The sequence below is a fragment of the Amborella trichopoda genome, chromosome 6 (assembly GCF_054954075.1).
Source record: "Amborella trichopoda isolate Santa Cruz 75 chromosome 6, AtrichopodaSantaCruz75HAP2 v2.0, whole genome shotgun sequence".
In the NCBI taxonomy this organism is placed as follows: domain Eukaryota; kingdom Viridiplantae; phylum Streptophyta; class Magnoliopsida; order Amborellales; family Amborellaceae; genus Amborella; species Amborella trichopoda.
Genome location: NC_142341.1, coordinates 8,295,102 through 8,320,384, shown reverse-complemented (window position 1 = coordinate 8,320,384; position 25,283 = coordinate 8,295,102). Strand labels below are relative to the sequence as shown.

At 32.9% G+C, this 25,283-nt stretch overlaps 2 long non-coding RNA genes across 2 annotated transcripts; both read right to left on the bottom strand.

Annotated features, from left to right (window-relative positions):
* Positions 1 to 3,007: 3,007 nt before the first annotated feature.
* On the bottom strand, positions 3,008 to 3,634 carry LOC148781543 (uncharacterized). The gene is made up of 2 exons (XR_016057645.1): positions 3,425 to 3,634; positions 3,008 to 3,099 (listed from the first exon to the last, which is right to left on the bottom strand). It is a non-coding gene; the product is annotated as an uncharacterized LOC148781543 (long non-coding RNA).
* A 14,799-nt stretch (positions 3,635 to 18,433) lies between these two features.
* LOC148781542 (uncharacterized) lies at positions 18,434 to 21,344 on the bottom strand. The gene is made up of 2 exons (XR_016057644.1): positions 20,511 to 21,344; positions 18,434 to 18,824 (listed from the first exon to the last, which is right to left on the bottom strand). It is a non-coding gene; the product is annotated as an uncharacterized LOC148781542 (long non-coding RNA).
* Between the last annotated feature and the right edge of the window lie 3,939 nt (positions 21,345 to 25,283).

Genomic DNA, 25,283 nt, shown 5'->3' with positions numbered 1-25,283 from the left:
TTTGCTAAAAAAATAATTATTTTGCTCAAACATTATTCAGTTACCACAATGGAAAAATCACTTAGTCACTTGAATTCCAAACTGGTGGGTTTTTACAGTTCTTTGGAATTTTTAAAAGATTTAACACTAGACATCAGTGTCAATATTTAACACACTCAGTGTTTGATGTTTTACTTATAAAGGATTTTTTTGTTGTTCTTTATTAACTTGGGGTTCTAAGCTACAAGAGACTTGACCTCTATAATGATATATGAAAGTGCTTTCGTTTTATTTTTAAAAATATTGTTATTTTTTTGTGCTTTATATCATGGGGTTCATCGAATTAAGACTGCTATGGGAATGCATAGGTTCTGTGAATATTTTTTAGTTCATTCAACTTTTATATCCATTAATTGGCTATTTGATATCAAACTACTCTTGGTTTTGCAGCAGTGCAATTGCAGTCATGTATGTTCAAATGTACATGTATCTAACTAGGCATGTCTATCTATGCATGTGGAAGAATGCACCTTTGTTTTCTATGAGTATCGACAGTATCTTGTCATACATGTGGTGTGTAATGTATTAATGTGGGCATTATTGTATGTGATATATAGGTGTACAATGGTAAGATATGTTAAAAAATGGACAAAGATATCTAAGAACCAAAATTGTCAAGCCTTCACATAGAGCAATAGCATTTGGTGAATTGGCCAACTCAGGCATCTGGTTTTGGATATACCTCAGAAACCAGAACACATCCCAAAAATTATTGTGACTCCAAAACCTCATCCTAGTGGCATCTAATGCCTTTCAAAACATCATCAACATCCAAATGCATCACTACTAGCCATTGTTAGTTGGACTTTGTAATTCCATCAATTGAATTAATATCAAATTCTAAAAAGGAGAAAGTGTATATAGAGCCAAGGCTCTAAACAATCAAATTAGAGTGCGCCTCAAAAATTTCATTAGAAGAGGTTGTTTTGATGCCCAAATATCCTTAAATTGATCATCTTGACATTAAGATGCATGGACATGAGAAAAAATAGATTTCAAGTTCTGGAAATAGTGCATCTTGTAATACAGTTTTGGACAGTCAATTCTAAAGATTTTCAAGTTTTCATAGATCTACACTATTTTTCATGCTTGAACTTTTATAGTTAGAGATGAAAATATATTTTCAGGCTATCACAATGATTTACAATATTGCAACCATATTTCTCGATATTATTTGAATGTGCACTTTACTTTGATTGTTTATAGCATCGGCTCTATACAAACCTCACCCATAAAAAAAAATGTTGTATTGCTTGAAAACCTTCACATAACTATATTAACCTCGAGATGTATCAATATGAAAAAGGGAACAAGAGTTTTTAGTATTGAAAGATGTGCGTCTTGCTTTTGTACCATTTTTAAAACTTTAAATCTCCTAACAGAGAGGATAAAATTTTCAAGGCATCCTACATTAATTGTTTAAAAGTTGGGGAAACTAGAGTTGGGCCATCTAATGGAAGAAAAAATATATCACTTGACAAGTCCCTCCAAACTGGGCCCAAGTATAATCATGTAAGAGGAAACATGGAAGCTAGGGGTGGCAACGGACCTGGGCCCAACTTGGAAGCTAGGAGTGGAAACAGAGCCGGGCCCAACTCAGGATACATGGGTAGACCTAATCTAAGGTAGGGGTTAAAAAATTGGACTCGGTGGGTCAGTTTAAGGTCTAAATTTTGGACCCGAATATTATTCAGGTCTAGATCCCGTCGGGTTTGGGTTCGGGTTTAGTAATATTTTTCGGGTCTCAATATATGAAATATATTTAAATACAGTTTAGTGCATAGATATTTTAATTTTTGGGACGGGCCGGGTTTGGGTCCATATCATTTTTTTAGATCTGAGTCCAGGTCCAGCCAAACCCAGACCGAGACCCGACCCAACCCGTTGCCATTCCAATTTACGTATATTTTTTATTTACTTACAAAATGTAAATGACAAGCACTTCGTAGAATATGTTAACCCCATGTTTAGAATCCGACACATATTTAGTTTATCAAATAAAATTTTTTAAGGCAAAAGACATAATATTACAATAATGCGTTGGAGCCTTGTGTGGACGGAATCCCTATATTCCTCGAAATTTAACTTTTCCTAATTTTTCTAATTAAATCGCTCATATATTTCCCCAAGTTTTTGGCATTTGCCCGAGGGAGTTACTATACAGCTTGCACTCGATCGAGCATATATTGTATGTGTTAAAATATATGCTGCTCCTTTAAGAGCATATTGTCCATTTGATCTGAGGTAAAAGTCAGACTAAGGGTATTTTTAAGACCTCAAATTTTAGAGACATAACCTCTTGAAACTATAGGCCACTCTCAAAAAAAAAAAAAAAATTCAAATTTTTGGAGGGCAAGATTTGAGTGTTGCGGAAGTCTAAGTTCTTTTAAAAAATAATCATCTATGATTCATAGGTGGATCTCAAACTTTCAAATAAAAAAATTTCAAAATGTTTCTGTAGTCCGAGGGACTTAATGTACTGTATGCTCCCACATGAGGATGGTTTGCATGCTTATTTGGCAAAACAACAATATCATACAATACACTGAGCCCATTTAGTTCTCTTAATATCCAATTAAAATTGGAAATGTATACAATGAGACCATTTATTTTTAATACAATGAATTTACAATAATAATTATTTTTAATTCAAGGAGCTTATAATCAATTATGACATTGTATTCGAAACAAATTGGTTGATGATGTGTCAAGACACAAAGTCCAAAATAAAATTTCTCTAATATTGTGATGCATTTTTATCTATTGGATTTCACATCTAAAGCCTAAAAATTGATTGTGATCTCATGCCAAAATTAAATGGTCTCATAGTATACAATCCCATTAAATTTTCCTAAAATTAAACATCTTTTTGACGTCCCCGCATCATTTACTCGTGATCCATAAAAGTCGAATCCAGTCTCTCTTTTTTATGTATTGACTAGAAATTTTCCATTAATTTCATCGGATATTCACAACCCAAACTATCTCACCCTCATCAAATGTCAAGTGATCAAGACCCATGGACGCTTAAATCCCACCCTCAAAAAGGAAATGTACCTACTAGAAAACAAATACAAATAGTTAGCAGTCTCTAATTCATATTTGACATAAATAAATAAAAACCCATAATTCTACCCTTCCCTTTGTTTTCATTTGAACAGTGGAAAACCAGCGTCCCTCACTTGGTTCAAACTACAAAACTATCCTCCATATGACTCATTGATCTTAGTCTTCTCGACGAACACACACAAATACACATGCCCACAACCACAACCATTTCATTTCAACTTTAAAACTAATTTGGCATTGGCGCCATTGACAAATACCTACAGATAATGATCTGAATACTTCTCTGTGGCCAACATTCGGATAAAATTGTATTCACCTTCAATTATGCAATGAAGCATCATGATTGTTTCCATGTTTATCCACAGCTTTATTGAACTTGTTACTCAACATTGCATCTCCAAGAACTAACTCGAAGATGGCTCGTCTGAATACCATGTTCAAAAAAGCCTGTGGAAAGCATGAAAACATCAAATCTTCAATCATTTGAAGTTTCTAGAGAAAATTCTTTCAGAGGAGAGATATAATTGGTGATATGCGGAGGGTGCATGGAGGTCCTTTTATACATGTTTGGGGGTGAAAATAACCAACCTCATCTGACACGCATGACCCGGTCTTCTCAACCATTATGCTTCACTTGGCAGTTTTGTAAACTAACATCACAACCATTCCATTTGGAGTGTTTTCTTTTTTCAGTTATGGTGATTAGCACATATTTGAGTGGCTTGTTTAGCTTGTATTAGACGAAAAGGTTTAAATAAAGGCATCAACCTTACACTGTTCAAGTAAACACCGTTCAAGTAAGGTGCACCTCAAAAAACCAGTACGAAAAAGTGTTTTGATTTTGGAAAATTCTCAAATTGATTTTATCGACCTTAAAATATATGGATCATGACAAATATATATATCTATATATATATATATATATATATATATATATATATATATATATATATATATATATATATATATATATATATATATATATATATATATATATTTGAAATCATAAAAATAATGTATATTGTAATAATTTATCTGAACCTTCTATTTTGCAAGATTTTCAAGCACCGTATCAAACTAAAGAAAACATAGAGTTATGAGGTATAAAATAAGGGATTGTATACTATGGGACCATTTACCTTTAGTTTATGGAGGTCACAATTATTTATAACCATCTGATGTGAAATCTAAAAGCTTGGGTGTGTCACAAAGTTCGCAAAAATTTCTTTTGAACTTTGAGCTTGGTCAATGAAAAAAATGCATCCACCCAATTTCACATCCAATGGTCAAGATTAAGTGTGACCATCTTGTATCAAAGGAAAATCTCATTATATAAATTGCCTTTGGGGAAAAACAAAGTTAAAAGTGGATACACTATAAAATAGAGCCACCTTGTAGGGTAAAAGATTGTTGAAAAACCATGTATGGTACGCTTGTATGTACACCTTATTTGGGAAATTTACAAAATTAATCCTTACATTAGAATTATTTAGCATCTTATTCATCTATATTTATCTAATTACAAATAGCCTGTCATTCTTTAATTTTGAATGCTTGTCAAATAACAGATCAAATTGAGTTTTTAAATTTATCAAAACACACCTCTTAAGTGTGAAAGAATGACTTGTATGATCTAACCGGAGTATATGCTCTTTTAATTTTATTTTATTTTAAATTTTGTTTTCTCTTCTTGACTTAGACCACTTACAAGTAGTCATTTTACAATAAAACAACTTCAAATAAAATAAAATAAAATAAAAGAATAAAACTAGGATCTCAAGAACATGAAGCCATTCAAAACCTTTCTTTGGATAACAAAGAAAAAAGAACCTATGCTTTGGAATGGAGAAGACAATAAGTAAATAAGTAAGAAATAAAAGAGGGTGTCAGATATTACTTCAATTGGCCTTCTTACACCCCACACCGAGTCACCACCTTCTGATGGTGCAGGATCTAATTGTCAACTATCAATCTCAACCAGGAAAGCAAGATTTGGACAAGCCACACCAATAGAACGTAACCCTCATTGATCACAAATTCAATAGCTAGGTGAACCCCCTTGATAACCTAGTTTGACAGAGATACTTCTCTTTCTACCTCACCCCTATAGACTTAACCCCAATGTAATATGAGAGATGATGAGAGACACGAGAGACACCATGAGAGAGATAGCGAGTGGGGTGCTCCCCCTTTTAGGGTTTCTTTGAGAGGAGAGAGAGTTTCCAAGATGAGAGAGAGAGAAAGAGACATTCTAGAGTGGGGCAAGCCCCCTTCTTTGGTCAAGAGAGAGAAAACTCAAGAGATGGGACATACCCCTTCTTTTTTTATGGGAGACAGAAGAGAGAGGATTTAGGTGTAAGCAATATGTTGTAGAGATTTTGGGTGGGGTACTCCCATTTTTATAGTGTTTGAATAAAATTAAGGTTTTTAACGGTTTTCCATGGCTTGCCACTCATGTGAGATTGAATATGCACAATTGATCCTAGGTGACTTGTGGAATGAGAGATATGAGCTCTCAATTCCATACATGGACTATCAACATTCCAGAAAAGGTGTTAGAACCATTATTCCTCACTTCTTAAATAATTTTTTTATCAATTAATTCAAATAAGAAACTAATATATGATAATATTATCATTTCTTCTTTTATGCATCAGTCTTCTCATACATACAAAAATTTCATTCAAAATTTTCTCAAAGATTTAGGCTTTTTTAAAACAACACAAGTTTATCTCTCAAACTTTAGAGCTTGATCAAATAAAATAGAAGGTTACCTAGGTGGGGCGTGCCACCTATTGTGGCACATAACAGGCCCCACCTATTTTGCTTTGGTGGGCCCAAAAGTCCTATTGGGCCTCCCATACAATTATATCATTTTTTTTATATTTTTTAAAAAATATAAAATTTTTATTTGAATATTTAAATCAATATATCTGTTTTTATAAATCTAAATTTGATAAATTAAATATATAGAGACTTAGAAAATTTCAAATAACAATTCTAAAAAAAAAAATTATATATTATTGAAATGAACAAAATTAAATACTTTGATAGAAAAATGATCTATATGATTTAGGAATCAATATACACTAGGACACTCTATCTCCAAATGCGGACTATGGACAACACATGCTTGCTCAAACCAACCCAGCATTGCCCATGACCTACAGTCCATATAGGAGATCATTAGTGGGTCACCAAAAGTTTATCTAATGAACAAGAGGTCGCAATCCCAGCATATGGATTTCATGAACCCTGGAGACGAAACCAAGATCATCCTGACCTGATGCAATCCATTACTCAATCGTGCACAGGGGGTATCTCTCGCACATGCACACACTTCATCTTGAAAGATGGTTCACTTTCTTCAAAATGGCTATCAATGTGCATACTGTGATGGTACAAATGATGAGGCTTTGGCTCCGTCTCTTAAGGCTTCCATCACATACAAGGGTCACACAATCCATCGGCTCACTCTTTCGGGCATACTCCGACCTCATTAAAGGATAACATATCTAAACCTCATCGGTTTGTTTTTCTATGTCCATGTAACATGGGTTTTTCCCAACTAGACTGACCTAGCACGTTAAATACAGTCCAGTATCAACAAACATCGTTTACTTAGTATGATCTACATGGGACCACACTCTCATTGAGTTCATGTTCTACTATATAATTTCATTTTACAAGCATTTAGAAGGCCTTTAATGACCACACAGAGCCAACAAAGTGAAATGTTAGATGGTTCAACTTTAAAGTGTGTTTTGATAAATTTCATTTTAATATAGGGCGTACACAAGTCGCGTTGAACCTCACTAAGACTCAACCCAATAGTTACATGGGGGGCAGGCTGAGAACTAGAATCAACCCCATGCACTAAAAATATATTAGAATAAAATATAATAGAAAATTTGTAATTGTGTATATGGGAAATTAAAATAGAGATCTATTTCATTTTTCGAACAAAAAATAGTCCCATGATTTATATACTTTGCGCTCATTCGGTTTCTATTTTCACCAAATGGTCTATTGTTTGATACTTTGATGTATTTAACCAATTTTATTTTTTTTAATGTTACAAATGGGTTTCCTAAGCCCAAAGAGTTGAAGATAACGGCCACCCCGTTCTAATTCCTACACAATGTCGGAAGTGGGGGGTGTTTAGAGTAGACTCGTCGAGAACCCACACAATATCAAAAGTTCCCACACAATATCAGAAGTCGAGCGTGTTTAGAGTAGAATCGTCGATTCTCGACTATACACAACCACCACAGGGAATCAGGCAAAATCGTCGATTCTGCGTTGACAGCCACCCTGTTCCGATTCATACACAACAACGTATCGGTCGATTTTGCGTCTTCTGCGTCAGATTGTACTACAGTGAATCAGCCCACTACTAGATCGGATTCTACTACAGTGAACCGGGTTACCCACCACACATTGCCCACTACTGAGTCGAATTCCACCCACGACTAGGTTGAATTCTACTACAATGAACCGGGTGGCCCACTATTGGGTCTGATTCTTCTACAGTGAACCAGGTATACCCTACCCACCACACGTTGCCCACTACTACGCCACACGTTGCCCACTACTACCAAACTTACCAAGTGTGGTCAGTTCTCTCTAGAGGCATTGTGGAAGGCAACTGATGCATCCCACGTCCTCTTTATTTTGTTGTTGACATATATAAAATTGTGGCTTTTATATCATCAATTTACTCTCCCACTTTTAGATGTGAGACAATTCCCCCTAACCTATTCACAACATTAGTACTCTACGCTGCACTCCTATTTTTTTAAACCAAGCACCCTTAACATTTTTTTAAGTGCTACTTATTAAATGCAAGCACCTCTAAAAATATATTGCGGCACTCCCATTTCTAAGTATTAATACGCTACTTATTAAATGCTACTCCCATTTCTAAATGTATTAATACGCTTCTTGTTAAACACTAATTATTAAATGTTATGGCACTCCCATTTCTAAATGCATTAATATGCTACTTATTAAAAGCAATAAATTTTTTTTCTTTATAACAATAAATGGAGTGACAACTTAGGGAAGTGAATACGTCATTTTTTTATTTTTTGAATTTAATATCTTTTTAATTTTTTTTTAGTATCAAAATATTAAAATATATAAAGGGTTAGTTTTTTAATTATGTTCTAAAAAATGAATTAATGAGCATATCAATTAGTTTAATGTTATTAATGAGCGTGTCAATTACATTATAAATATTAACATATCATGTTTCCAAATTAGCGTGTCATATTCAATGAGCCTCATCTGCATATTTCTCTAAACAAATGACTTAATTGGAGTGCCAAATAATTATTAAAGTTGTTTTTTGGTAAATTTATTTCCATATTGATTTTTTTTTTTTTTTTTTGTAAATATCGTGCATGTGGTTGATAGGCTTTTTTTTTTTTATTTTTTTAATTTTGATAAATCTATTTTCATTTTTTTTGGATAATTTATTGTTGAATTGTTTAATATCATAACATTAGAATTTATTGGGGGTTTATTTTTATTTTTAATCATATGATATGGAAACATTTTCTGATACTTTTTTAATCATGTTTACTATCATATTATAATCAGTGGTTTAAAAAACGGATCGGAGCCCCCGGATCGAGCACTTAAAATACCCATCCAGATCGGTGTATCGGCGATCCGGATCCGGAACAGAAATCGGCCGAATCGGTCCTATTAATCCTTAAAAAAAATCCAAAAAAATTATGAAAATTCATTATAAATGTTATTTTTTAAGAATCCAATAATAAATATGGGTATTACATTATTAACTTTCATTTTTAATCAATTTGTGAATAATTAAGATGTTCTTTTCCTGTATGAACTTATGTTAACCATTAAATTTGCATCACATAAAATAAAAAACATAGAATTACCATGGATAAAATATATAATCATACATAGACTACATAAATAATGGATTAAATCAATAAAAAAATGGCCACTAAAATCTCTAATTGCTGGAAAATCCTAATCCACTAAAAAAAAAAAACACCAAATTATCACAATCTAACTAACTATAATCCAAAATTATTTCAACCTATCTAACTATAATATTATATAAATAATAGTAATTTTAAAATATTTATAATATCATTTAATTTAAAATGTATTATTGACAACTGTAAGAAAAATAATACATCACAAGATTTATAATGCAAGTAAATAAAATATTTGATTATCAATATATAAATTATTCGAATGGGCATCAATTTTCGAAATAACACTTCAAATTTTTAAAAATATAATTTTTTAGAATTTTAGAATAAATTTAATGGAAGAGATTGTTAGAGACAGAAAATATTTCAAATGTCTTTCAATCATATCTTAAAATTAATATTCCTAATTTATGTTAAAGCTTACCATATTATAAAAATAAAAATTATAACTAGATCAGTTATTCCTTGTATTTATTAAAAAATATTTGTACATTAAGAAATATCTTTTATTTTTTTTGACAAGAAATACTTGTTGTAATTTTTTTTACAAGAAAATATGATACTTTTTGTATTGCTTTTTTTTTTTTTGACAAGAAAAAAAAGAAGATATTATATTACCTCTTTTTTTTTCCTTGTTGTTCTACTTTTTATTTTTTTATTTCTTTTATCATATTATTTTCTTCATTTTAGTTTTTTTAAGACAAAAGCAAAAACCTATCTTTCTTTTTTTTTTTATGAAGACAAATTTTAGTTTTTTTTTAAAGACAAAAGTAAAAACCTATCTTCTTTTTTTTATATGATATCAGTTTTAAAAAAAAATTTGTGATATTATTTTTTTAAAATTTTTTTTTGAAGATAAAACGTGAATTTTTTACTTTAGCGTTCCAACTGGGATTCGAACTTGGAACGTCACACATAAAACCTTTGCTGCTAACCACGGAAACCCTTCGCACACTACTAAAGAGTTTTGTACAATATTTACTTATATTGTATGAATTTTCAATATAATATCGCTTAGTGCGAGTCCCACATCGAAGAATTGGATAAAGTCTATAAGATATAAATACCTTTACAAAAACATTAATGCCAGCGTGATGGAGAGAAAGGGTAACCTGAAATGATATTTTGAAACACAATTACCAAATTGTCCTCATATTTTCATATGTGTCGCTCCTTACTTAATTAAATTCTGAATTTCTTCCTTAGAAGAAAAAAAGAAGTTTCTTGAACTTTTGAGCCTCGATATCCTTATGGAAGAAATAAAAGGAATTTTTAAGAAGCCGTCTAATCATTAAAATCTTTGTTGCGAAGCCTATAAATAATATTTCCCCTGGTTGAATCATAACGACTTACTTCAATTTTCACTCTATCACCTGGTAATATCTGTATAAAACTATGTCGGATCCTTCCTGAAACATAACCTAGAACCAGGTCTCCATTATCGAAGCGAACTTGAAACATGCCATTGGGAAGTGATTCAGTAATTAAACCTTCATGAATTAATTTTTGTTCTTTCATTCCAGGTAACTCCCTTCCTTGAAGTATCAACTAATAGAGGATAAGCGGTATTGGCCAACTTGTCTCTCCTCTCTTTTTCATAAAATAAATAGGAAGTTACAGATAAAATTCGTATACTTGAAGGATCACCATATATAACATAAAATCTCTCTTCCAATTCCTTCTCGTCGAGCCTCTTGATCTATCATTATACCTCGAGAAGTAGAAAGAATTACAACCCCCATTCCACCAAAAATCCTAGGAATTCGTTGATAGATGGAATAGATTCGCCCTGTGACGTCACTAAGCTGTTGGAATAGGGGCGATTCACTGTTAAAAATCGCCTCCCGATTCCCAATTTTGCAAAAGAATCGACACAGGGTGTCTGATTCCGTGTTGATTTGGGCGAGTCCGTTGCGACTCTCCGATTTTTAAAACCCTAATTATAATTAGTAATAATGGTTAACAGTAGTTCATACAAGAAAAAAATCTCAATATTAACATATTGATGTAAAAAATAAAAGTTCTTAATGGAGTACCCTCGTTTTTTATTGGATTCCTAAAAAAAACCTATTGGATTCCTAAAAAACAACATTTAGAATGAATTTTAATAATTATTTTAGATTTTTTTAAGGCTTAATCCAACCGATTCGGCCGATTTCCAATCCGGATAGACGGTTCTTGATCCGGATGAGTTTTTTGTGTGCCCGATCCGAGGTACCGATCCGTTTTTTAAACCACCGGCTGAAACCATAGTTGTGAAGAAAAAGATGGATTCGGCCATCTTCTTTGAAAAAAAATTTAAAATGAAAATATATATTGTATTGGATTCGGCAAGTGCCGAGCCCAAAACTAAAAAAAAAATTCAAAGTCTTGTGGATTATGAATCTTTGCACAAACACTATTTAAATGGTAATTCAATTTATCGAACTGCAAAACTTCTTATGCCATCTTGGCTACATGGATGTGCTGTTTCTCAATCCTTGTTCGAGGGAAACCTAAGATGCATGACATGCGCCCGTGGCACAATTTGTTACCTGCAATGATTATGAAACAAGCCCTTGCTCATTAGAGCTTAAAAAAAGCCAAAGTCAACTAGCATGTAAGTCATTTTTTTTGGATGAATCAGTGGAGAGGGCATATAACCTAATAGGAATTGAGTTTAGGACGTAGCATTGCAAATCATCAAGCGCTAACCAATTAACCAATTAAGCCCGATCATTTGATAACAAACCGTTAGTCTTAGATTCGAGTCAAAACTACGCATTAAGTCGCCTTCTGGCATGCCATTGGTTATAGTGATGTAAATGGGTTGGGAGTGATCCGTGTTGAACTTGACACTGGCCCAATCTGACTGGAGTCAAGTCCAAGTCACTTGGTCCTAGACTCGACCTATCAAGTTGCATCGGGTCCGAATCTAGAAATAAAATAATATAAAAAATATTTTTTTTATAATGTAAAATGTTTATACATATTTTAATATGAAAAAAGTATATATAAGGTTGCAACCTTAAAATGTAGAATCCCATATGCACTTTAAAAATCTATTAAAAATATAGTTTTAATGTAGAAAAAACCCTCTAAGAAAATTACATGTTATAATAAAATTTTAAGGTGCGCCTTAATTGGATTGTTTAAGGTTGTAACCTTATAGAAGCCGCACCCTTTTAATATATCTTTTATATACTAAGTAGGTCTTGTCAGATTGTACGTGATCCAATAGGGCCTAAGCTAGACCCAAGTCTGAACCAGACCTAGTTCTGGTACAAATAGATCCTTCCCCAACTCGTTAGGTATCCACCCATTCGTTACTATCAGTATGGTTTTTCTTTTTTTTCAAAAGCGAAAGCACGTAATTTTATTAAAATCTCAATCAAAGGTTACACAACTCTTCAAATAAACAAAGAATCGGAAACATGTAAATGCAAAAGAGAAGCCCAAACTTTATTAATCCATCCACCGTATTATTAGCCTCCCTATAAGCATGTTTTAAAGAGAGCCCTGGCAAGATCCATAACCTGTAATCACATGGACCTTAATTTCCATGGTGGCCTCGCCTCCTCCTTACACCAAATAATTACATTTTGAGAGTAAAAAAACCATCCACGTGGATGAGCAAAGCAAAAGATGACACAACTATCACTATTAGGGAAGAACTCCCATTCTAACAAAACCCAGGTTCCGCAAAGAGCCATCAAAATTTATTTTAAGCCAATCTTGGAGACACCCATCTTCCTTTCTGCATCACTTTAACCACATTCAAATTAATGAGATAACACATATTCCTCCATCTTCCTTTCTGTATCACTTTAACGACTATCAAATTAATGAGATAACGCACATTCATCGACATTACTAGAAATATGGTTTCTATACTTCGTAACTATCCCTAGGATAATGTTTGAAAGCAAATGAGAGTGGGATATCATGGAGTTTGTCATTCTACAATGTGTTTTAGCAGTAGATGCTAATGCAGTTTTTAAATTTCTCGCATTTGTTTTACGTCGTGGCTCTCTCTGATTTGGGTGATTTTTTACATTTTTTTTCAATACCACCATATATCACAATGCTTTGGTAATTCGAAAAATATACTTCACAGGACACACATACAGATTTTATGTAACATGTAATTTAGCTCCCTTTTTTTTATTTTTTTTACCATGTAAGAATTTGAAATGTACCATTTTTCCACTATCAGTAATTGGGGCAAAAAATACATCAAGAAACTAGTCCATCAAAAACAAACCCAATCAATAATTATCATATAAGAAAAATGGAAGCTATTCCTATTAAGTATCTTTTTGGAAAACAAGATCACAGGGATTACAAATATATTTTAATCCCTCCATGTTTGAAATCCATATAATATTTAAATTATTAGATATAAGAATATAAAGGAGATGAAATATTTTTGCAATAACGCCTTGTAACTTTATAATGACTAAATAGATTCCCATATTCTTTGAAATAAATTCCTTTCCCTAAACATTCTTGACATAAACTCATTGCTATATTTTCTCCACTAGTGTTTTGTGTAAACGGAACCCCCACCCAAATTGATGAAGATCCACTCATGCATGTACCTTCATGAAATTTCTTTGAAAACCAATATAGAAAGCAGAAATGAAAATATCAAAGTAGGGTAAATATGTTGGAATTTGAAAAATTAATCCCATATGGCTCTCTCTTAGTAACCAAGAAAAATTTACTAAAACGGAAAGACATATTTCTTGCACCCCATCAACAAAGACACCTTTTACCATTTCATTGGGACCTGCAAAACCAGTTAGATGGTGGCACCAGTGACAAATATCTTCAGATCATCAACCGGAAAATTAACCACGGCCAACATTCTTATAAAATCGCCTTCGAGCCAGCAATACAGCGTAATAATCGTTTCCATGTTTCTCCACAGCGTTTTTGAACCTGTCACTCAACATTGCATCTCCGAGAACTAACTCGAAGAGGAACCGTCTGAATACCATGTTCAAGAAAGCCTGTGGAAAGCATGAAAACATCAAATCTTCAGCTGGTTAAAAGAATGAGAAGGGAACCATGTTCAAGAAAGACTGTGGAAAGCATGAAAACATCAAATCTTCAGCTGGTTAAAAGAATGAGAAGAAGAGGAGAGATGTAATTGGTGATATGGGGAGGGTGCATGGAGGCCCTTTTATGCACGTTTTGTGATGGAAATAACTAACCCCCTATCATAGCATGACCCGGGCTTCTCAACCATTCTACCCTACTTGGCAGTTTTGTAAACTAACATCACAATCTTTAGGGAGGGACGTCCATTTGGAGTCGTTTCCTTTCAGTTATTGTGATTAGCACATGTTTTTTTAGCATGCGGCCAAGACCCCACACGTACAAATGGTTTTTTAGCATGTGCGGCGAATACCGCACATGTACAAATGTTTTTTTTAGCATGAGAACAGTTTTATAAAGTGTCCTCAAATTACCATCACAATCTTTAAGGAGGTACGTCCATTTGGAGTAGTTTCCTTTTTCAGTTACGGTCATTAGCACATGTTTTTTTAGCATGCCGCCTAGACCGCACATGTACAAATGCAGGCTGAGCAATAAAATATATGTTTTAGATAATATATAATCTTTAACATAGAGATCATGAATATAAAAAGATAAATAAAATTTAAAAACCAAAAATAATACTTATATTAAAAAAATATTTGGATTGTTAATTACTGTTGTTTTTAGATGGACCACTTGTTTGCAGCAATGATCGCATATTGTACAAATGCAGTACAGCCCGCATGACACAATGGTTCAAAGTTATTGGCGCATGTTTGAGGGGCATGTTTACGTTAGCTGATGTACATGGAGGAAAAAGTTTAAAGATAGTTGTCAACCTATACTGTTCAAGTAAGGCGCACCACAAAATACCACTAAGAAAAAGTGTTTTGATGTTGGAAAATTCTCAAATTGATTCACGGCTTGATGAGAAGAATACACGCTTAAAATTTTAAGCGATTTGGATTTGTAATATATATATATATATATATATATATATATGGAATTTGCTTCTGTGACCCAATGGGCTCACAAGAAAAAATAAGCCCAAAGACCCAATGCCCGATAGTGTTTGAATTTTAATTTTTTTTCTATAAATCCAAATTACTTAAAATTTTATATGTGTGTTGATAAAAAATAGATGAATATTCGAAAAATATTAAAAAAAAAAATTTACATGAAAAAAATGATCAAAATACCCCCATAAATTTTGGGGGGTATTTTTATCATCTTAATTTTGCAGATTATTTTTTTTATATTTTTATTAGGTGCGGCTTGATGAGAAGAATATTCACCTAAAATTTTAAGTGATTTGAATTTGTAGAAAAAAAAAATTAAAATTCAAATACTCTCAATTGTCAAATCACCCGAGATTCAATCTGGGCCATTGGGCTTATACTATTCTGTGAGCTAGTGGGGTCACCCTAGGGTGCAGTTTCTATAAGGTTTCTATAAGGTGCAATTTCTATAAGGTGCGGTTTCTCTCGGTCGTTATATATATAGGGTGCGGTTTCTATAAGGTTGCAACCTTAAACAATGCAATGAAGGCGCACCTTAGAATTTTATCATTACGTGTAAGTTTGTTGCAAAAAATTCTTAGTATTATCATAAAATCTATTTTCATACCTAAGTAGAAAATTTTAAAATCTAAAAATGGTTAAAATCAAGTAGATCTATAAATATATGAAAATCTTGAAAATTGACGGTCTTGATAATATGTTGCAAGATGCACTATTTTCGGGACTCAACAACATTTTTTTCTCATATTCATGTATCTCGATGTTAAGATGATCGATTAAAGGGTTTTGTCAACATTAAAACAACATTTTCAATAGATTTTTGAGATGCATCTGTGATTCTACATTTTAAGGTTGCAACCTTATTAAAACTTTTCTCGTATACATATATATATGGAAGATACTACAAAAAACTTATAGGTGAAAATGAACAGTGATTTCGTCTACCCTCATCACTTTCCAAAGTTCATCGCATGGTCACGATTATCTGGTAGTGTTTTGTTTTTCATTCTCTTTTTACAGATCGGAATGACCTAAAATTTGGAATATGTGTTTATCACAATATTTAAATATACAAAAAAAATCAAAAAAATATTTTACATACAAATATTTGACAAAAATACCCCCGAAATATTTCGGGGGTATTTTCATCGATAATATTTTTGCGCCTTATTATTTTTATATTTTTATTTGGTGCGCCCCACTAATATGTACATACACTCTAAATTTCAGGTCATTCTGATTTGTAGAAAAAAGTGAAAAATGAAACACTACCGGACAATCATGACGGTACGATGAACTTTGGATGGTGATGAGGGTAGGCGAAATCACTGTTCATTTTCACCTATAGGCGTTGGGAAGACTTTTTCTATATATATATATATATATATATATATAATGATTTCATGCAACTGTTGTATAGTAATATGATGCAACAACCTTAAAAAACCATCTTATGGCCATTTGTTTCATCCAAATTTTGAAATACACAGTCTTTTCATTCTAATGAACAATCACAAATCAAGAAAAAATTCAAAACACAACCTAGAAAGTATTTTTCTATCCCAATTAACATAGGCTATTCATTTTGGTGAGATGCTTAGATCTAGGCCTTAGAAGGATTTTTTCATTTCCAATTTTTTTGGATGATTTTATTATCATTAGATGAACAATGCTAAAAAAAAAAATGATTTTGATAAAGGTTAAGATCTTGAAATTCACAAAATGAATGGTCTAGATTTGTTTTTGGAGGTAACTCATTTTGAACATATCTAGGGTCCAAATTGAACTTTTTGTTTTTGGAGATTGATTATTGAGATGAAGAGAGAGTGTGTGCAAAATTTGAGGTCATACAAATACCACAAACATGGTTTTCTAGAAGTGTCGTTGCATTATACTATGATACAACCATTGCATTAAATCATTGCTCATATATATATATATATATATATATATATATATATATATATATATATATAATTTTTTTTTTTTTTTTGGGTGCAGTTTATATAGAGTCTAGGCTCTAAAACAATCAAATTAGAGCCTCCCTTCAAATAGTGTCGAGAAATGTTATTTTAATACTGGAAATCTTTGTGATAGCCTTAAAATATATTTTCACCTTTATTTATAAATTTTAAATCTTAAAAAATGGTGTAGATCGACAGATCTATGAAAATCTTGAAAATTGACAGTTTAAAAATGTATTACAAAATATACTATTTTCAAAATTTGAAATACAATTTTTTCTTATGTCCGTGCATCTTGATGTTGAGATAAGATAATTGAGCATCAAAACAACCTCTTCTAGTGAAATTTTTTAGGTAGGTTCTAATTTGATTGTTTAGGGCCTTGGCACTATATAGGAAGACACTACAAAACACCTATAGGTGAAGTTCTACAGTACTTCACTAATACCTCATCACCGTCCAAAGTTAATCACATTGTCACAGTTGTCCGGTAGTATTTGAATTTTTATAATTATTGTACTAATCATATTTATCTAAAATTTGAAGTGTGTGTACATATGACCAAATTACACCAAAATAAAATATTAAAAAATAATATATAAGGGATTTAGGGGAAGTGAGGCCTGAACCCTTACTATCCCAAAAACTAGTTTCATTCCGACTAATTTCCACCCAAATCAACGATTTGAATTGGAAATTGCCAGGTTTTAAAACACTAATACTCAAGATGCGCATTTAGCTATATGGTGCATCACAATGGACTTTGTGTGTTGCATGAAACTCAGAGTATCCACCTTCAATTCTGATAATGAATGGTGCAAATATATGCAGTTACTATTATTACGTCTGTCTAAATATATTGGTATTTTTTGACGCCAATATCTCACTAAATAGATTATTAGAGTCTTGGGATTTTCAAATAATAGCATTCCACTAAATGAATTACCAGTATTGGTATTTTCAAACACTAATAACTCCCTAAATGACCATGTTAAACGTTTGAATTCCACTATGTCGATGGCGTTTAATTTTCAAAAGATAACGGTGATTTCAAATACCAATATTTCACTTTAAACACTTACATGAAATTTGTATGTTTTCACGCCATCTCATTAAACAATTCACTCGCGAAACATTGGAATATATGTAAATGAATGTCTTGTGAAGTGTTTAAAGAGCAATATTGGTATTTGAAAGTTCTGGTTTATCACATAAGTGTTTTTTAAAAAACTACTTTAATTTTGATGAAGGGGAAAAATTAGAAATTACTTATTAAATATTTGACTCATATGATTGCTCCTTTGTTTGCATGTTACATTCTAATTTCCTAGGGATTAATGGATTCCTTGCAGTTATTTTTTCTCATTAGCATACCTGTTACAGTAAGCATGAGCACAAAATCACAACCTATAGTAGTTATTATTATTTTTGACAAAATAATAATGTTTAACTCTAGAAGCCGATAGAAATAGAACTCTAAACGTTATGGCACGTACTCACCTTTACAACTTCGGCCATTCTTGTGCTATAGTTTATTTGAAAGCCTACAATTGAAAATTCGGACTCAGGTTATGATTAATTAGGGAGGCTTCTTTGCAGAACCCCGGTCTAACAGGAGTTGATGGTGTCAACAGAGATTGCAATGGTGTGTTTGTTGCGGCGTCTGCAGCCTAGGACGGGCATCTTCAAGGCGTGACCTCTTGCTCCGATCTCCCCTACACCTAGGATGTTGTCTGCACCATGACCTCTTGCTCCGATCTCCCCTACACCTAGGATGTTGTCTGCACCAAGAGCCACTATTGAACATGATTCCAACTGCAGCTGGGCCGAGTCTCCATAGTCATTTCGAAAATTTTAGCTCTTTCAAAACATTAGGCAAATGTTTACCACTGATAAGGCTTTAACGATGAAAATGAACAATTGAAAGGTTTCTCAATTTCATAACACACTTTTTCTACTGTATTTTAGAGGTGCACCAACCTTAGATAAATTTTCCTCTTTAAATATTGCCCTCACTATTTCATATGTTACACTCACAACCCACTTTTTTTGGATTTTTTGATTTTATTTTTTTATTTATAAAATTAATCTCAAATTTTGAATGTCTATGCTTCTCACCAATCCACACTTATAAAAAATATAAAATTAATAACTGCAAATAAATAAAAAACTAAAATGCCCCTACAGTTTGTACATATATTTAGGTCATTTTATCTTAGTTTAATTATTTTTCAAAGATGCTTTATGGTAATAAAAAACACAAAAATTTGATCTCAATATGTTATATAGAAAAAAAGACAAAACTGAAATACTAGACGTGCTCCTAAAAAGGCAGAACATAAACAAAAATATGGAATATTGGAGCTAATTTTAAATTTCTAAAGAAAGTAATGTAAGTTTTCCTTAATATTTTTACCATGCGTACATAGAAAATACTTACAAATACTTACGAGTGAATTTCTAAAGCATTTTGCTCATGGCTTATCACTATCCAAAGTCTATCTTGGTCACGGTTATCTAATAATATTTGAAATTTAAGAATTTTTCTACAAATCATGTTCATTTGAATTTTGGAGCATGTGAACATCAATCCAACTCACATATAAATGAAGTATTTCTAAAAAAAATAAAAAATGTTTAAAATACTCATGAAAATTTTATATGGAAAATTTGGTCATTTTTATTCTTTTGTATTTTATTTAGGAACGACCCACTAAGGGGCACACCCCAAAAAAATTTAGGTTAACGTAATTTGTAGATAGTTTATTAAGATTTAAACATTGTCAAACAATTTTTGATAGACTTTTATATCCATCACCTCTAGCAAAATAATCAACCAAAACAATTGCATGGCATCAAAGATAAGAAATATAGAGGATCATAAAATAAATTACAAAATTTATGAATCCACAACATTAAAATACCATAAAAACCAATGAAAATATCTATGTAACCATAAGAAGAAGCCAATAAATCTACTAATTCCTAAATACTAACAATAAATCGATCGAATTCAAATAAATAGATGAGCCATGAGTGGCTAATTAAAAGAAGAAACAAATAAGCAAAATAAAGAAGCTTATAAATCCACTAACATGACCCCTGAACGAGCCAAGCTTAATCAACTTGGGGAAGTCCTGAGTCCCAAAACTGATTTTCATATTGACGTTACATAGTTTTTACATCTTACACCAAGCACTCACCATAACTTCATAAGAGTTTGAACCAGCAACATGAGGGGTAAAGATAAGGATTAATCTTCTCTGAGCTTAATCAGAAAAAAAATAGACAAATCAAAAATAAAATATTTTTTTGTAGATTTGGGGTTATGGGAGTAACCCTAATAAAAAATAAAAGAAACTCAATGTATTCGTAGCTTCAACACAATAACGGGGAAGATAAAGGCAAGAAATCAACACCTGATGAAGGCAAGAAACCCTCGAGTGAGGAGAATGATCTTCAATGAGAGGCACAGAGAAAGAGGGACGTAGGGTGTCGTTGGAGAGGCAAGAGAGGGAAAACAAAATAAGAAGGATGATGTGAGTGCGTGAATTGATGGAAAATATATATATATATATATTTATATACTCTTGCGGTGTGTGATCCACGCTCCTGAAGCTTCGTTCTCCATAAGGAGGGTTGCAGGGCCACGATCACCATTGTTGAGGGATAAGGACTTCTCACACCTTAAAAAACAATCTAACTGAACTTAGAACTACAAGAGTGGGTTGGAAGTTGGGATGCCTTCTCACTTAAGTTCCAATCGTCAAACGTGCCCTAAACGTTTGGCATTATGAAGGATTAGCAGGCAATGGAAGAGAGGATATACATTAATGAGATGGAAACACAAATTGATGAGCTACTACTTGGTGGTCCAAGTGATTTCCATTATTAGCGATAGTTAAGATTATATCTACCAAGTAAGAAGTTATGTTTATTGATTAAATCCTCCCATGCATATGACAAGGTGTTATCACAAACTTCAAATAAAGCATGAAAGAGAAGATTGTGCTAGTTCTGGTGGGAACTATTTATTTTTTTGTTCTTTTGGTTGCAGTTCACAAATAATATCTTGCTGATGTTACTGGATTAATATTGCCTGTGGCAAATGGAGATCTGCAACCTATTTCTACTGTGGTTTTTTTCATTTATGATAGAATAACTCTGTTGTTTTTGCATTAATTCTAAACTACCGTTGAATAAAATGCTTGTAGTTTTGCATCCTCCATAAAGTTTGCTTTTTTTTTTTTTTTTTTTTTAAAGTTAAACCTACCTCCATGAAATTCCTGAAAGGATGATATCTTCCATGAAGTAGTAGGATTTGTATAATAACCCACCTACCAACTCCTTCATTGACAGGCCTCAGCAACTGAAGGACCCACTGTCCCTGCCCAAGATGGGTCCACGAAGGGCATTTATGTCGCCCCACCAAGAGCTGGTGGGGTTGGAAAGGCTGGAACTGAAATGAGGAGGAGAAACGAAGAGAATTCAATAAGAGTCGGTAACCTTTCGGAGGACACAAGGGCAGTGGCAGTATTAGTATTAGTATTAGTATTAGTATTAGTATGAGTGGGGCAGTGGCAATAGCATTCGAACCCAATAAGGAAAAATTACAAAAAAAACCCGAAGACTACACTATTTGTGCAACTTACTCTCAAACTAATTTTTTTTCTCAGTTTTTTCCCTATAACAAATTTTTTATGCAAATAATCCCCAACCTAAATAAAATAAAATAAAAAGACTAAACTACCCTTAATACTATTGCACACGCCTCTCTCTCACACGCCTCTCTCTCCGGTAGTAGAACCTGTACGACACAGCGTTTCGGTAGTAGCCAAGGGCGCTCCAGCAATACCGCTTCGACAGTTGCAAAGGACGCTCCGGCAATAGAACTTGTGAGACACATCGCTCTGACAGTGGCAAAAGGCACTCCGGCAGTAGAACTTGTGAGGCGTCAAATCACACAAAATTGATTTTTTTATATGGGAACGGCATTTTCATCTAAAAAAAGTACTTTTTATTTTGGGGGAATTTTGCATAGAAAGCTTATTGTGGGAAAAAAAATGAGAGAAATGGTTTCGATGGGGGTAAGTTGCATAGATAATATCTTTTGAGGAGTTTTTTATAATTTTCCCTAGTAATAATCTAATGCTTGTCTTTCTTTTTTTTCATTTTTATTTTGTAATATTTGGAGCAATATTGTTAACAGGGGTCATTACTGTCCATCCCAGCGACTGGACGGTGATGGAAGGGGATAAGACCTCCAGATTAATGACTTGTTTTGTGGGACTAGCATTCCCCCATCACTTTCCAACTCATTGTCCATCCCAGCTACTGGACAGTGATGGAAGGGTGAAGACGGCGACAACCAGTTGTTTTATCAGAACATGTAATTTTTTGTGTAACTAGTCGCTGTCGCTGGGATGGAGGGGGGGATTGTTTAAGGTTAGGTATTAGACGGTGATGGAAGGGGATAAGACATTCTATTAAGGTCGCAACCTTAAATAATCCAATTAAGCGGTAGCTCTAAATTTTATCATAATATGTAATTTTGTTATAAAGAGTTTTTAGGATTATCTGAAAGGTATTTTTGTATCTAATTATAAAATTTTAAACTTAAAAATAGTTAAAATCAGGTAGATCTATAAACGCATGAAAATCTTGAAAATGGACTGTCTAGATAATATGTAGCAAGATGCACTATTTATGGGATTAAATATTTTTTTTTTTTTTTCCAACATTAAAGAACATTCTCAGATTTCAAAAGCTAAGGTGTACTTCGACCCAAGCGCATGGGCGTGGGACTCGGACACCAAGTCCACCGCCACTTCACGCCGAAAGTCGGGAGCATCGACTGGCCATCTAGAGGGACAGCGTGCTGCCAATTTACTTACAAAATGAAAGCCAGGCCAATTTGCTTACAAAATGAAAATGAAAGGAATGTCATAGAATATGTTAACCCCAATCATGTTAAGAAACCAACCCATATTTAGTCTAATAAATAAAAACCTTTTAAGGCAAAAGACATAATCTTACAACAATGCCTTGGAACCTTTTGGTGGATGGAATCCCCATATTCCTCGAAATTTACTCTTTTCCTCGATCTTCAATTTAAATCGCTCATATATTTGCCCGACTTTAATGGCTTTTGCCCGAGCGAGTTAATATACAGTTTGCTCCCGATGGAAATTGTTGTACATGTAAAAGATATGCTGGTCCTGGAGGAGCTTATTGTCCATTTGGTCTCAGGTAGAACTCATACTATGTGTATTTTTAAGACCTTGAATTTTGGGGACATGACCTCTTGAGCCTAGAGACCAACCTCAAATACAGAAGAATTCAAACTTTTGGAGAGCAAGAGTGATGAGGAACTCCAAATTTAATTTCTTTTAAAAATAACCATCTAATGATTCTCTTGTAGATCTCAAATTTTCGTATAAAAATATTTCCAAATATCTCTTTTGCCCCAGGGAATTAATGCACACTATGCTTCTACATGAGCATGCTCGTCACGATCATCAGGCAAAACAACAATATCCTAGTAAAAATGAGTCACTTTCTTAAAAGTCTATTTTTGAGATGGATTTTTAGACGTAATTTTTAAGGATATGTAATCTCTAATGAGAAATATTTCTATGCTTCTTCTACAGCATAGAAGATATATACTTTTCCAACCATCCAGCAGTCCAATTTTGATCAAGACAAACAATCATCGTTTGATCTTAAATCCAATGTCTCAAAGTATTTTATTTTTTGTTTTTTTTACAAAAATTATATGAATATGAAATTTGGTACGTGTAATCTTCTCATTAGGGCTCACCTATAAAAACAATATTAAAAATAAGTTTTTAATAAAATATAATGCCCAAAATACCCCTTGAATTTTTTAAGGGTATTTTGGTCATTTTATTTTATTGAAAATTTTTTTTTTATATTTTTTCGCTAGTGCGTATTTAATAAAAGATTGGACATACAAAATTTGGTGGCAAGATAGTTTATAGAAAAAACATTAAAAGTAAAATAGTGTAAAAACGTGACATTGTGATTGGGGCAATCTTAACCCTCCATCCAGAATGGACGGTTGGATAAGGGAAAGAATGAGAAAAGGCCGACCTTCCGAAAAAATTGCATTCACTTTCAAATATGCAACACGGTATCATGATCGTTTCCATATTTTTCCACAGCTTTCTTGAACCTGTTACTCAACAATGCATCTCCGAGAACCAACTCGAGGAGGGCCTGTCTGAATACCATGTTCAAGAAAGCCTGTGGAAAGCATGAAAACATCAAATCTTCAATCTTCTCAGAGAAATTGTTTCAACTTTGAGTAAAAAAATGAGAAAAGGAGGAGAGATATAATTGGTGGTATGGATAGGGTGCATGGAGGCCCTTTTATACCTGTTTGGGGCCCATCTCACACGCATGACCCAGGCTTCTCAACCATTCTGCCTCACTTGGCAGTGCGTTAACTATGCCCAAACTAACATCACAATCTTTAAGGAGAGACGTCCATTTGGAGTAGTTTCTTTTTTCAGTTGTGGTGATTATTAGCACATGTTTAAGGGGCTTTTTTACTTTAGCCAATGTATCTTGATGTCGAGATGATCAACTTGAGAGTATTTGGGCATCAAAACAACCCCATCTAGTGAAATTTTTCTGGTGGGCTCTAATTTGATTGTTTAGAGCCTTGGCTCTCTATAAACTTTTTCCTTTAAATAAAGGTTTTTATGTTTTAAAAAGTAAGGCGCACCTCAAAAAACCACTAAGAAAGAGTGTTTTGATTTTTGAAAATTCTCAAATTGATATTATCGACCTTAAGGTATATGGATATCACACAAAAAAAAAAGATTTCATGTCATAAAAATGATGTAACTTGTAATAATTTATCTTGACCTTCTATTTTCAAGATTTCCAAGTGTTTGTAGGACTTATATAATCTGCACTATTTTTAAAATTTTAAATTTTATAATTAGGGTTGAAAGTCGATTTTCAGGTCATCACAAAGTTTTCTACACAAACTACATCTTCGGGCAAAATTCAGAGGTGCACTTTACTCGTATAGTATAAGGCTTCAATAGGATAAGATGGGCACCTAAATGTGTTCCGCTAACCTAATATTCCATTCATATCATTAACCTGAAAATAAGTAGAATTTCAGAAATGAAAGCGAATGAATCAAATAGAAGCACCGT